The sequence below is a fragment of the Falco naumanni genome, chromosome 4 (genome assembly GCF_017639655.2).
Source record: "Falco naumanni isolate bFalNau1 chromosome 4, bFalNau1.pat, whole genome shotgun sequence".
In the NCBI taxonomy this organism is placed as follows: Eukaryota; Metazoa; Chordata; class Aves; order Falconiformes; family Falconidae; genus Falco; species Falco naumanni.
The window spans coordinates 12,947,389-12,962,240 of NC_054057.1; the positions used below are offsets into that span (position 1 = coordinate 12,947,389).

A 14,852-nucleotide genomic window follows, 5' to 3' on the forward strand; every position below is an offset into this window, starting at 1 on the left:
CCTCTGAGTCTGTGTAAACTGGTGAACTGTTTGCTCTGTTCATGTTGGGGAGGCTCCCCCTTTCCTCCCATCAACCTGGGAGACTTGTGTTTAGACTGCAAGAAATACAGAGAATCTTGTGATGTGGCTGACTAGGTATGCTCATGGTATTCACTTTAGGACAACATTCTGCTGTCAATCTTCCTTGCTTAATATTGCATTGATCTCAGGTGTGTCCTTTGTGCTATTTGTTGTTTCCTGACCACATTAAATGCAGGCAGTGCCTTGCACAATGACTTTTTTTTAGTGCTTCCCTATATGTCTCTGTAGGAAATGCCTTACTTCATGTCAAGGATAGCTTTTTTCTTTTTTTCAGACCTTCATCAAATTGGTGATGGAGTGAATGTGTAATCAGCTCATGCATGTGAGTACCTTCCCCTCTGTTACTTCCAGCTGTCATAGCAGAACTGCTTGTCTTACTCCTTGGGTCCTGACCTTGCCTCCAGGACTGATGAACTGCATTCCCTGTCACCACTTTCATTCATGTGGTTCCTCTCACCTGCTGGTCTAGTTGTTTGGTGCAATGGAGGTTCCTCTGTGCTTTTTGTCAGCAGTAATTTTTATTAGACATCTAGGTTGTTTTGCTGCTAGTAAAACTGTTAAATAAAGCTAGCCCCAAGATAATTCTTAGCAACATCTTCTAGTGATCTGTGTCCAGCCTGACTTTTTTTTTTTTAATTGATTTCTGTGGCCAGTTGGTTAGTCACTTTGCTATTCTTCTACTAAGATCATTGCCAGCTTTATTAAATTTTTATGCAGCTGTTGTCAGGTCCAGATGAGATCTACAGATTTTCCTGGTCTTTTTTTTTTTATTTTTTTTTTTGTACAAAGTTAATCTGCTAGCATTGACTTTGGTATTTCCTTCTGACTATTTGCCTTAATCTGAAATCTTGCTTGTTGCTGATTTCCCTTTCTCCCCACGCTTCCACTCTAAAGACAGGTATTCTGTTTGCTCTCCTGCCATCAGAGTATACCTCCCGCTGCTTTTTTGTCTGCTTCAAAAGTACAGATTATATTTTTTGAATGTTTATATTGGCTGGAGGTGAAGTAGGCACAATAACTTAAGAATGCATGAAAGTTTTATTTGCAGCTATATGTACAATTCAATCTGCCTTTTCTTGCAGAAATCTTTAGCAGTATCATCTGCTTTCCTCAAGTCGTGCTCAAGAAGTTGTTAGTCTTGATTTCATGCTGGTTGTGATAGTATCCAGGCCTATTTCATAGCAGATATCCTGTCTTTGTTTCCTTACTAAGAAATTTTCACTGCCAGTTACTTCTTCACTTAGCTTCGATGTGTTGTTGAAGAACTTTGGTTTTAGTATATTTTAAATAAAAATTTTGAAAGTTTTAACTTTATTCCTGTACTTCAACATACGAGGTGCAGCTTCTCCTGTCAACTCCTTCCCTGCCTTTTGGGGAGGTGTGGGGAAGCCATTTATCTAGTTAGGGCTTTTTCATCTTGCAAGTTGTGTACTGCACACTGCATTCCATGAGGCATTTCCAGATTAATTTCTGCACATCTAATGAAGCAGCAGCTCAGCATTTTCGATTTAGAGAGTCTGAATTCCTCAGTCTACCTGATTACTTAAACTAGTTCCTTTTGCTTATTACTCATTTGAGTCAGTTAATCTCCTGCAATGCCTGATTCACTGTGGTGTTTTTCATTCTAATAAAATAAAATCTCTACTAAAGGCTGGTTTCTTGGATTTTGCTACAGTCAGCACTCTGAGCAAGGCTTTTTTTTTTTTTTTTTTTTTGGACCCAGTTGCATTCTGTTTGTTCTTTTGCAGTGATGTATGTGTTGGTGCGTTGTTTTTTTTTTTTTTTTTTAAATCTATCACAGTCTTAACAGGTGTAGAAGTGTACTGCCCCTGCCTCTACTGGCTTTTCGGAGTAGAGTGTACAGTTCAATGTGTTTAGCTACTAAGACTCTGCTGTCCCTCTGAAATTGTATTTAATTCAAGTTCATCAGTTTTGTAGTATAGTTGTCTTTTTTTTTCTTTTTTTTTTTTTTTGGTACATAGCTACTTCAAAGTCTTTTATCTGGTCATGCTGTTTACCAGGACAGGCTATTTGTCTGCCTGACCCCTGTTCTTTATCAAGGACCCTAGTCTTTTATCAAACAATCTGAGATAAAAGTCCTTCTCAGCTACATCCTCATTTTCCTTTGCTAGTGCAGTGAGGTTAGGTGTGGAAACTGTGTGGGTGCCAAACAACTTTCACTTCTCACTTTCATCTGTAAATCCCTTCTTGGGTGTGTCACCTTGTCCTAGAATGTCAGTGTCCTTGTCTCATGAATAAGAGTCCATCAGCAGAAGAGCCCTGATGAGTGACTCCGAATAGCGTTTCACCCATATCTCTCTCTCTCTCTCTCTCTCCCCCCTTACATTAATACCTCTTCATCAAATCCCTTGAAGTACAACTGGATCAATTGTTTGAAACCCTGCTATATAACTAATCTCCAGATTCTGTCCCTGCCACCTCTGTTCTTTGATGGTAGCTTAAGTAACCTTAAACACCCAGAAAGTGTGTAACTTCAGATCAGCAGGGAAATACACGAAGTGCAAGGAGGAAGGCTGATATATGCAAATCACTTGATATGATTGTGAAAGCATTCACTTAAATGTGACTTTATATATTTTATAAATATATTAAAAAATCTCAAGTTGCATCTGAGTGAATGTATGATTTTTTTAAAAACTTAAAATATTTATAGGCAATTTTCTTTCCCCATAAAGTTACAGATATAGTAGTAATTGTTGCCAGAGTTTTTCCAGCACTCGTTGCTACAGCTAAGGCAATTTTGCAGGCCAGCAGATGTAGAGAAAAGAATCTGGTAAATAAATAATTCTGGAATTTGTAGACCTCATAATTATCCACATCTATTTGTTTTTTTCTGCAGGAAACATTCACAGAATAAACTTACTGTGAATAGGTTGCAGCTTCTGCAGGATGGCATGTATTTATTCTGGAGGATGATACGTATTTACTCTGATGGATCTTGTTTTAACATAATTGATTTTTAAGTAATGCTTCCATGAAAGTTTTGTGAATGTTTAGGCCTCAACTGTCTTTGACCTGAAGCTGATGATGCTTTTTGGTGTGTGTGGTTTCTGTGTGTAGATGTGACTGAGGAAAAGAAGGGGTTATGCTTATGTAGGTGTTCTAATTTCAGAGAGAAGCATAAAATCTCTCCAGTATTACTGGCGGCAAGAAAACAAATAATTTTTTTTTCCTGGTCTTCTCTCCTGCTAATCCCCAGATCCAGATTTAGTGGACAGTCAGTAATGGTACCATCACTGCATGCTTACTTTCCCAGACTAACACCGCGGTTGCTTTGGCTCATCTTCCCTGTTCTTCTATCCTTCCACTTGTGCAGGTTTTTCTACTGCTTTCTTAAAAGGCAGGACGTGGTATATCTCTACTCACTGTACCTGACATGATGGTTTTAAATGTGGGGAGAGGGTGAGAGGTGGTTTGGTGCTCGAGGCTTGTGCAGCCATACCCGGCAGGCTGCCCTGCCTGCATCTGGTTGCCACTGCCTGAGGTGGAATAGCCCAGCTAGGAAGAGCCCTGTGGAGTTCTAGGTCGCTCAGCTCTCATTCACAAGTTAACACGTAGCATTAAGAGTATATTTATCTATGGTAGATGCATCGTGTTGTGTGTGTGGGCTTTTTGTTTTGGTTTGTTTTTTTTTTTAACATTCATCTGCACTACATAGGCTGTTGTGATCTGGCAGGGTTTTAAAATAAAAATGCTTTCTGTAAGAGTGACACAACTAGTATACAAAGTGCCTGCAGTATTCATCCCTATTTTTGATGCTATTCATCCACGCTTTGGTCTGTTAATTCAGAAGAAAGAGTCTTAATGGCAGTGAGTGTCATAATTTTGCACTTTGTCAGAAGTGGGTGAATAAAGCCTGTCTACACCTGCACCGACAGTAGGGAGCCTTTTTGTTCTGCAGCAGCTCAGCTAGCAGTGGAACATGGATGACCCACTGCAGAACACTGCATGTCAAGAGGCTTGCTTTAAAATCTCTCTTAAGCAACAAATAGACATAGTTCCTTTAACCTGTTCAATCCAGCCTGGTTTGTACCTCAGAAGTCATTGGTCAGAGGACAGAAAAAACTGTGGCACACTACCTTTGGCCATATTCAGTGTAGTAGGTTCTTCCTGGCAGACAGACCTCCAGCTGCTGCTCCTACAGTGCATGTGCAGCTCTAACACAGGCAAACCTGGCGTCTGAGCTGTAATGTGACATTCGGTAATTCGTATGGTCTGATACTTTCTTTTCCATAAGTAGCATTGTTCTTCTTTTTCCCGCTCACCAAAGACAAGGATGAAGAATACCAGAACCGTGAAAAATTAAGAGTTTGGCTCAGTAAAGAAGAAGATGGATGAAAACAGAGAGAAAGTAGGTAGAGGATACAAGCTGGGTGATGGTTTGGGGAGGAGGGGAGTTTGCAGTTATGGCCTGAGAGAAGGTGGGCAGACTTGTCATTGCAGCAGTGACTTTTTAAATTTAACTCCCTGAATTGTAGAAATATGGTGGACACTTCCATTACATAGCGACCTCTGAAATGAAGGTGAACAGGAATGCTGAATCTGTAGGACACATCTCTAGCTGTCAGCCGAACTTTCTGCCTGAAACCCATTACCAGCTGAGAAAAGGAAATCAAAGCCTGCTATGCAGAACTCTTCCTTAAATCTTTTGAAATCCGTATGTGGTATGAGAAGGCAGAAGAGAGAACTTGTTTCATGCCTTTATGGGGGTGCTGCAGTCTGCTGCCATAGCAGATTTTGGACCCCCTTGTGTTGTACCTCATGCCAATACAGCAGCTGCAGGGAAGGGTCAAGCTGTGTGCGTGTTCAGGAGATGTGCTCCTCCTCTTCCTTCTCAGCGGTGCCTGGCTAGGTGGCACGGGAAGGGGTGTGTGGGTACTGATTCACAGGTCCAAAACCAGATTTTAGTGACTAAATATTCTTTATTGGCAGCGCCGGGTGTACGGGGGATCCTTCCACCAATCGTACACACCTGGAGGGGCAGATTACCTTCTATTTATATAATGAAACAATGAATATTCAGTTAACTCCTATACATATTCATTACCTGAACCCGCCTACCCTCGCTTCGTATGCTAATTAGCTTATCAGTCTTTCACGCTTGCGCAGATTCTTCCAAAAATTGTGGGCCGGGGTCTTTAGAATGTGGGCAGTGGTCTATGGGAGGAAGGCCGTAGGTCTTCCTCATGGTGTGCTTTTCACCTTAGGTCTCAAAAGTGATGAGTTGGCAGACTTGTAGAAATCTTTCCCAGGGTTTTTACAATACCCCTCATAATTTTACTCAAGGACATCCTGCTGTCCCGTTATCTCCTTGGTAGGACAGCTTGCTTTGCAGGTAAGGAGGACAGCTCGCCTTGCAGAGATTTGCAGCTTCCTTGCCAGAACAGTCTATATGATCTTTCAGACATTTTAACCCCTTTGTGGCTATACAATTACAGGCTCATTTATGCATTAAAATGAATACTGGTTTATGAATACAAACTTGACCATATTATATAAAGCTTATTCACATCAGTACCAGGGTAGATTGCTGGTAAAGGCAACATCTTTACTGGAAACATGGGAAAAGTGAAATTTGGAATGGTTTGCTAATAAAGCAACAAGATGGCTTAGCTTGAAAAGGTGCAGGTATGTGTGCTTCCATTGCCTGCTGGCACTGGAACCAGAGTGACAGGAAAGCAATTGGCCTCTTGAAAATAGGAGTTCTGAAGGAGTGTTGGAGACTTTAATGTAATCATCTTCATGGTTTCCTTCCTGCTTCTCTGTTGTAATGTGCAACTGAGGGTGCCTGTGTGCTTTTTCTAACGGGAAGATTTTATTTTTCCTCCTTGAAAGACAGAAGAGCTGAGGGGGGGAAGCTATTAAATTCTGAGAGCTATATTTAGCTCAGAGCAATTAAAGCTAGCACTATATAATGACACTTGTAACTAGCTTATCCATCATGCCAACCATAAGATTTTAATGTTTGGTTTCAGTCAGACTTGGCATTACTTTTAGCTTTTGCTCACATTCATTAAACTCTGAATTTTAGAAGGCATCTATTTGTTTGTTTTGGTCAAGTCACTTTCTTACTGTTCCCTGTCATGTTGTTTGATTTTTTTTTTAATTATTTTTTTTTAATGTAAACCAGCCTAATCCTGTGTAGCTTCTGAAAGGGGTAGTTCTGCTCTACCCTCTTGTCTACAGCTGCCTGATTTGCTCTTTTAATCTCCTATATGCTGGCTGCACATTCATGCAGTGAACTCATTAGTGTGAACTAAAAATCTGACATTTTTTCCTGGTTAGTTATTAATTGGATTAATTTCCTACTCTGTTTCCACTCTCTAGTTGTGGTGTTACTGGTTTTAGTGAGAGTTGCAGCAGAAATAAAGGGCTAACTTTAAGAAGGGAGAAAATGGGCTGGTTGCTCCTCAAGGGCCCGGTTCTGCTTGCTGCAGATTTACACCAAATTACACTCTATTGCCAGATTAGGTCTTTGTTATGCTCCTGGTAGGCATTTCCAGGAGTACTTGGAAGTGTGTAGCTTCTTTGGGACTCATACAGTACAAAACAGCTTAATGAATTGTAGAGTTGTTAAAAGGTCAATTATTGCACATTTGTTCTTTTTCTTTCTTGGGTATTAAATAGCTAATTTTCTCTGTTCTGCATTAAATGAGTGTCCCTCTATGATGCTCACATGAACTGTAGTCACCCACTGTGAGATTGTTGTTCAATTTCTTCTTCTATTCCAAAGTATCAGGCTCTAGGACTTTTCTAACGTTTGTATGTCTGTACAGGTGTGCATTACTTCTTTATTCTACAGGAACAAAAAATAATAATAGTAAATCAATCAACAGTGCAGTTTAGCTGGTCTGGATTTCCCAGATAAATTTAGAAAGTGTGTACCTGTATCGCAAAATACTCTGAAACAAAATATCATATGGGTACATCCCTATGCTCACTGATCAGACTAGCTCACTGGAGAGCAGTGGGGATCATGGAAACTTTTTTTGACCAGTAAATTGTGGGCAACGTTTCATTTTGGGAGGAGGATCTGCTGTATGTACAAAAATGTGGCAAGATTGTGGAACAATAAAGGCATCAGTTGCCTATATGGGGTGACCAAGTGGCTGATCCAAGCCTCGGCTCCCTGATGGACTTCTCAAATACCTTAAGAAACATCATTCAAAGTTAAGGCCCCTGCGTTTGGTTTGTCTTGGGTGGCATGGAGTTCATGAATTCTGCAGTTGTGAAGACAACACTGGACTCTTACACAGGGGGGTGCATAATAAAGTGGAAAGTTCTAGATATTGTTTTGGGTAATTCTTAGCTAAATAAAGGCTTTGAGATGGAAATGGTGGAAATAGCAGCTCCCCTGACCTGTGGAGTTGCTGCAAAGGTCTGACCTTGTGGGCTGTGTTGAAAAGCCCAGTTATTTCTCTTGCTTTTTTGGGATAGTGTTTTATTTATTTAGGCCATCGCATGTTTTGGAGGTCAGTGCAGAACTGCTGATGGCCTGATGTGCCTAGTGAGGGAGATGGCTTAGGTTGTGCCTCCTTGTATCTGTTGCTTTCCTTTGGGGTCCCCCTAGGGTCCCTGCTATTTCAATGTGATATGTAACATGCTTCTGGTAACTAACATAATAACATAATAAATGGTAATAACATAAAAAACTGTTACCTATATCAGCTAATTTTTATTCCTATTTCTCTTACATGCAAGCAACACAAAGAATTAAAGGCACTATTTTTTCAGACCTAGGTATTTTTATTTATTTTTTTCAAAGACTTACCATAAGGTAATGTTGCCTTAACCATGAGAAGTTTTTGGTATATGATTAGTTGGAAGTTTCAGGTGTAGAGCAGCTTAATTTTTGAGTTACTGGGAGAAACACCTGCCATAGATCTGGGAAAGTCTGAGTAATAAAATCATAAAGCTGGATCATCACTTAAATATGTTATTATTTCAGCTGCATCTGCCCTCTGCATGCTCATACAAGCTAAAAAAGTCAATAGACTCTTGCATTAATACCTATTTTAGGTCTCTAATCTTAAAAGGCAGCACAAATGAAAGAACCTTAGATTAATCTAAAATATCAAAGTTAACATGTGAAGTGTTCTTTCTTACTCTAGTTTTAAAGACTTCTGCCCTTAATATTTGGGTTATTAAAAATACGCAAGTTTATACATTTAAAAAAACTAATCCTAAAATTAAATCACAGATGTTTAGACTCCAAACCAGCTGGGGCAGTGGCATTTTCAGGAATGTAACACATAAAAGGACCAAGGAATTGAGTGTAAACATGAAATTAGAAATTATTAATTGTAAGACAAGTGATACAAGAAGACAGAGGTATTGCTTAAAACTCAGCTCAGTGAGTTGAGAATGGGGAAAAAGATTTATTTTCTTTGGAAAATATGCTAACACTTTAACAATAATATTCAGTAAGGGTAGTAATGTAAATAACTCAAGAAATTCAGAAGAATTTAGTTCATTGATGAAATAAAGCTGTGTGGTCTATTGAGAACATATAGAAATAATAACTAAGAAAAAATAAATTGTAACAGTGGATACTGGTTTTGAATCTAGGGTACAAATAATTGGAAGACTTCTGTTTTTCATATTGATTTTGATGAAAGCTGGGGAAAGCCTTGGAGCACTGGAGGAAGCTTAACAATGTGCTAGTTTTTATAAACAGTAAATGATACGTGGTGCCCAGACACTGGTTACTCTGGTGTTGATTACAGACTTTTGGAGAGATTATCATCAAGCTGATATGCGACCTGACTCGGTGGAACAGAAATTCAAATCTAATCATTGGAATGAAGAACCATATGGTCTATGAACATAGAGACTAAACCATTGATCCTTTTTAGCTCAAATAAAGCACATCAATGCTTAATTGTATGTCTAGAAGAACTGAAGGACGTAGCAAGGAAATGGAATAGGTAAACCTGAAGTTGTGCTAATGTAACCTTATATTCTACTGAGACAAGGGTAATTCTTCAAAAATACCACAGAGCTGTGTTACTTTGTCATATGTGATTTCTGTTTGGTAGTATTCATATTGTACAGAGAAGTTCTGCAGGCTGCTAAAATCGTAAGGCTGGATTGCCTTTAGAAAAAGTGCATTTGACTAAATATTAAAACTGCGTGGTTAGTGCTTCAAAGCAACAATTGAATAGTGGTATGAGTTTGTTCAGAGTAGTAACCCTGGCATCTTTCTGTACGGGATTATTCTGTGTCTTTTCTTTGTACTGACAAGATGTTTGTTTGAGTGGGTTCCCTACACCCTCAGCAGAGTTACACACTTGTGAAGAATTCTGGATCCTTGGGGCAAGAAAGATTTCTGTTAAAAAATGAAGTGCTCCGTTAGTGTGTTACTAGACTGAAACTTAGTTGCTTAGTTATATGGAGAATGTTGCTAACCTGAACTTCTAATATGTATGTTTCAGGAAAGGAAGATGTAGCTGTAGGTGCTGTATTTTAGGGAAGTAATTTTTTGGGGTGGAACACATGAAAAAACAAGGTAGAAAATTTTCCAGATATTCATATGTTGTACTCCTTACTTGCTTTGTGTGCTTCCCAGGTATGAAAGGACAATGCAGCAGGAAGTTTTATTTCTCATCTGACTTTCTTTTTTTGTTTTTCAGATCCAGCGCAAGACTCCTGTGAGCTTGCCACATCTTGCCTAATGGAATTGCTCAGACTTTCACTGCTGTAAAGGAGGAGGAGATTTAGATTCTTCATAGTTGGCACTGAAAGACTACCTACTTACTGTAAGTTGGTCTGCCTTATATCATGGATGTGGTGCCCTCCCTATAGGAAAGCAGAAGTTAAATTTATGTGGAGCCTGTTTTGCCCTAGAGGGGCAGCTGATGAAAGAAGCTGTGTAAGAAGCTGCTTGCCATGAAGAATCACTCCATCAATGGAGAATGGGAGAGGACTGCAGTATAGCTGGCATAGAGGCAGTACTTCAGCCCCCTTTTGGGATGATACGTTGTGCTTAATTGCATGTGTAGAATAATTGAAGAACCTAGCAAAGAAATCGAATAGGTAAATCTGAAGTTGTGCTAATGTAACCTTGTATTCTGCTGAGATAAGGGTAATTGTTCAAAATACCTCAGAACTGTGTTATTTTTGAGGGAACTGGAAAAACTATTTGTTGGGTTGTACGGTTTCCCTTTAATCTTAGGCTTTGGGGTTTCCACTGGTCACCTACCAGGAAAGGATTCTCACCCATTGTGCTCTTTGTGGTTTGTGTCTCATTCTGAAATGCTCTGTATAGACTGCAGCCAAAGATAGGCTTTTGGCAAGGTTGAGATTGTTACCAGTGATATTGAGAAACCGTGCGTGTTGCTGGCGGGCATGTTTTTTGCCTGAGTGTTCGCTAATTGTGAGATTTATCATTAAAATGAAATTGTGTCCCAAGTCATATTGCAAATTATGGCACTTGTGGTGTTTTACCTTCTCTGATAGCATGTCAAAGTACTCACAGTGCGTCCTGAATACTTAATAATTTATATTTTGGGGTAGGGGCATTGATAATGTACTTGAGCTTCCTGGCTAGCTGCTTGTGCTACATTTTAACATTATTTTTTTTTAACATATTCTTGGCCTTTGTAACCTATAGGCATTAAATTAATATTATGGGGCACATAGGACAGGTGTGATGATCTAAGTCTTACATGCATATAATTTACATATTTGTTTGCGGTTGTGAAAGGCTGGATGTTCTGAATTGTGCAGTTCTTGTAGTGCAGTGATTGTATATAAACTAATGTCTTGAAATTAGTGTTAACAGGCCTACGTGGATCTTTTACCTGTAAAGCAGAATATAGCACTGCTGTTCTGCACTGATTTCCCATTATACTCACATCTGTATGTGTGTAGGCTTAGTCGCTGCTTTAAGCTTGGCAAATTCTTTTAGACTAAATCTCTCACAGTTTCTGTGTGAGCATGTAGAAGGTATCGCTAGCTGTATATTGCCCAGCAGGACTTCCTTTCCTCTGGAAAGCTGGAGATGAGTCATGAAAACTGAAGTATGTAGCAGGCACAAGGGTTGAATCTTTGCTAGATGTGGATGCTGTAAAACACAGTAATGTCCATGTGTGTGTTCAGCTTCTACAGATTAGCAGCTGAAAAAGAGTTGGAGGAGGAGACCAAGGACTGGAAAATACTTGGTTTATTTGTTTTGGTAGGTACTGCCGTACTGCTACAATGGGCTCTCTCTGGGAGGTGCCCTGTTGCTATAGGATCCTTTTACCTATGCAGATAGCAGAGTTTATCAAATACAATTACAAAATAGTTAGCTGTTTATATTGGGAAGTTTTATGTTTAAGTAGCAAAGCAATGTTTTATGATTGTCTAATGACTTTCAAAAAAGTTTCAGTGTACCTGGCAGAAATTAATATAGACCTGCCCTGTCCCAGTGTGCAACGTGGTTATTTTATTTGCAGGGGGGTTCCTGTGGAACAGATATATTCATGACTGCACGTGGAGTCATGCAGGAAACCTGTAAAAAAAGTCAGGGCAAGACCTCACTGCTTTATCCTAATCTTTCCAGTGCAAGAATGTTGTCCATTGAAAGACAGTTTTGATAGTTGCTGAAAGGAAGGGTGGTAGATCTACAGGGGTAAAAATACTAACGAGTTTGAACAGTTATAGAAAGGGAATGGTTTGTTGCTCCTCCAATAGCTGTAGCAGAAGGCTGCAATGAATACTAGTATTTATCTTAACAATAATAATTTTGTTTTCATACTGATGTAGTACCATCCTGTTGGCATATATTCTTGGAATGCATTAATAATTTGTAATACCCTTTTTCTGCGATACATTAAATCTCACATTTAACACATGGTGTAATTTCACTGAATAGCTTTATGCTTTTGGAAGAGGAAAAAACCAGTACTTGGTGCTCAAAGTGAATTCACCTTAAAGTTATCTTAAATGTGTTTTCACACAGTTGAAAACTGAACCTGTGGCTCTTACAGAAGCAGTTTCCATGTATTACTGACCCTTGGGAGGAATTTTTTACTGCTGTCTTGGATGTAGGAAAAAACAATGAAGGAAGTGATCCTCAATCATAAATTTTATTAAGAAACTTCATGGAGCCCCTGTGTATTCCTTTGTTTGTATTTTGTCTCAGTTTTGCCAACCTAAAATTCCTAGCTTAGCTTTTCAGTATAAATATTTTGTACATCTCTCACTTGGACCACTGACATAGTAAATCTTACGAAAGGTATTTAATTTTACTTTGTCAGCTGAATATTGACAGAAGTGTTGAGAATATTGACAGCTCGACTGCTGGCTCTTTGCTAACTGTCTTATATGAGAAGCTCTTTGTACAGATATAAATTCTGTGCTAAAATGTGCCATTTGCCATTTAGTACTTCTTTCAAAGGAAACAGGTCAAATTTCAGTGTGCATGTATCTGTAAATCCAAGAATAACCAGTGTGCACAACCCTAGCTGCTCTTTGTGTGCAAGCTCATGTCTCTGAGTTTAAGCTACTTCTCCCGGATGAATTCCAATGTGTTTCTTGTGGATTTAGTTATGAACACTTGCACTAACTTGTTCAATGGCTAGTAGCATAGGTAGATGATGTTCCTGCAAAAAAAGTGGAGTAGGGGAGAAAAAGGATGTTTGTCAACTTATTGTCTTACTAGTTGCTATTGAAACAGATTAATTTTATGTTATTGTTTAAGACTAAAATAAACTATACATATGAGCATCAGGATGGGCATCTATGGGAAGGGAGGGGTGAAGAAGCAGGATAACTTGACCTCATAAGAGCATAATTTATAACTTTTAGTTTCGATCATAGGTACTTTAGTCTTAAACAGATAAAACCTGGTTAGACAGAGGAGCTGTTTGAAACTGGACTGCTGATTCAGTATGATTACAGAACAAAGTCATTTTTAGAGTTTGTGTCAGTAAAATTAAATGTGTTTGAAACTATGGATCAAATGTACAGGCACAGTTTCGTTAATACGGCATTGTAAATCAGTCATAGCTTAAATGCATCTTTTAGGGCAAGTTGTCACTGGTAAATGCCAAACTTGTCAGGCTGATGTTGGGCTTGAAGTGGTGTGAAAAGGTTGTGAACTCCTTGGTCCTGTGGTGTCAAGGCCACAGACTGATCCCCCTGCAGTAGGGACACTGTTTGCCTCAGACATGGTAATTCAGATCTTTTTAATAGTTACTGCTTCCTACCTTGGGAGAGACTATGAACTCAAGCGGTTAAAACAGGTAATTAGTGTAACCAAAAGTGACTTAGATCATGAATCTAGATCATGAGATCATTATCAAGAGAAGACCATGAATCTTGTTTCCTGTTAATCAAATTTTTGATTCCTTACGCAGAGGAAAGTAGCAACTGCTATGTGTGTCATTGTTCCAGAGACAATCAGGGTAGCCACCCTGTGTTTTGGCAACAGGAACAAATTGCCTTCTTACTAGCATTACAAGGAGAATTATGCAAAGTGAGGTTCTGCATTTTGCTTCCAGAAAGTAATATGGATAGTGCAGATTCTTACCACTGAAAATGTTTTCATTGCATTCTCAGTGAGCAGGAGCACATGCTTTTCATCAGAATGTCATGAACTCAGTCAGTCCTCTGATGTAAATCAGTTTTGTGCTTGGAAAAGCCATGAAAACTTCCCCCTCATTTTAAGAGTAGGTCTAAGATACTGTCTCTGTCTTTTGGTTTGTGTTTGAACCTATGTTTCCATCAGCCGTATCTTTCTAAAAAAAATTGGGTAACTTTTTCTTTCCTTATGTAAACTCTGGTAAGTTGTTTATTTGTCCACTAGGAGGAGAATGAAAAGAATGTTTCATATACATCAGAAGGCAGAAGATTTGTCACATTTCAAGGGTGCCCTTAGAAATTTATTTATTACGAGCTTCAAAGCCCCTTGCTTTCCAGCTGTGCAACAGCAAAGGTTTTGCATGCAAGCTAATGGCATGAGAGGGGAAAAGAAGGCTGCAGTTGTTGGTGGACTTCTTTAGTAGTATGGTAATGAGAATGTGGGACTGAATCTTCAATCTTGGCATGTGTAATAGTCAATGAGATATGTTTTTGGCCTCTAGTGACTCTTTTGCTCATTCACTGACTCCTAGTTTAAACACCTTTTACTCCCATGTGCTCTTGCAAAAAGGTCATATCCTCATTTTAATTCATAAGGCAAGTTCTTTTAGCAGTAAGTATTTGAAGAAAAATAAACCCTATATTGTTACTTTAGGTTCTCAGAGGTTTCCTGTGCTAAGCAGAGAAAGATGATGGTTAAACTAGGTACTTTTCAAGAAGAAATAAAGTTTACTCAATCTTTAAAGTAATATGTTAACAGTATAGTTTTTTTAAAGGCACCTGTGTAAAGTTCACAGTCACTGTGCTTCTGTAGTAATGTGTGTTAATCTTGTTTTATCCTCAGTTGTTGGTCCAAGCGTGTAATCAGTTGAGGATTTTTTTTGTTGCAAATCTTATCAAAGCATATATAAGGAATAGAAAAATGTCAAACCTGACCAAAGATAATTATCAATGGTGATTAATAAATAGAAATATATTTAGGAAAATTAAACACTTGCAGTATTTGTTTAGTAAGATTTAAAAAAAAAACCTTAGACTTCTATGCATGTGCCACAGGGGAGAGAACATCTACTATGGAGACACATGCTTTTTAGTTACAAAACCATAGCAAGAACATTCGAGAAGAAAAATACGTTCTCCTGTCAGCTGAAATTATGTTGGAAGAACATTAAGATTCTGGCAGA

At 38.8% G+C, this 14,852-nt stretch overlaps 1 protein-coding gene across 11 annotated transcripts in view; it reads left to right on the forward strand.

Annotated features, from left to right (window-relative positions):
• Positions 1–14,852, forward strand: part of OSBPL3 (oxysterol binding protein like 3) — a 90,327-nt gene that overhangs the window by 10,608 nt on the left and 64,867 nt on the right. For 10 of the 11 annotated variants that reach the window (XM_040589410.1, XM_040589407.1, XM_040589409.1 and 7 more), the window contains one exon: positions 9,735–9,860. The gene's annotated coding sequence lies outside the window, so the exon portion shown is untranslated. Of the gene's footprint in view, positions 1–355; positions 404–9,734; positions 9,861–14,852 lie in introns of all 11 variants that reach the window. The other variant, XM_040589403.1, reaches the window with a different exon arrangement.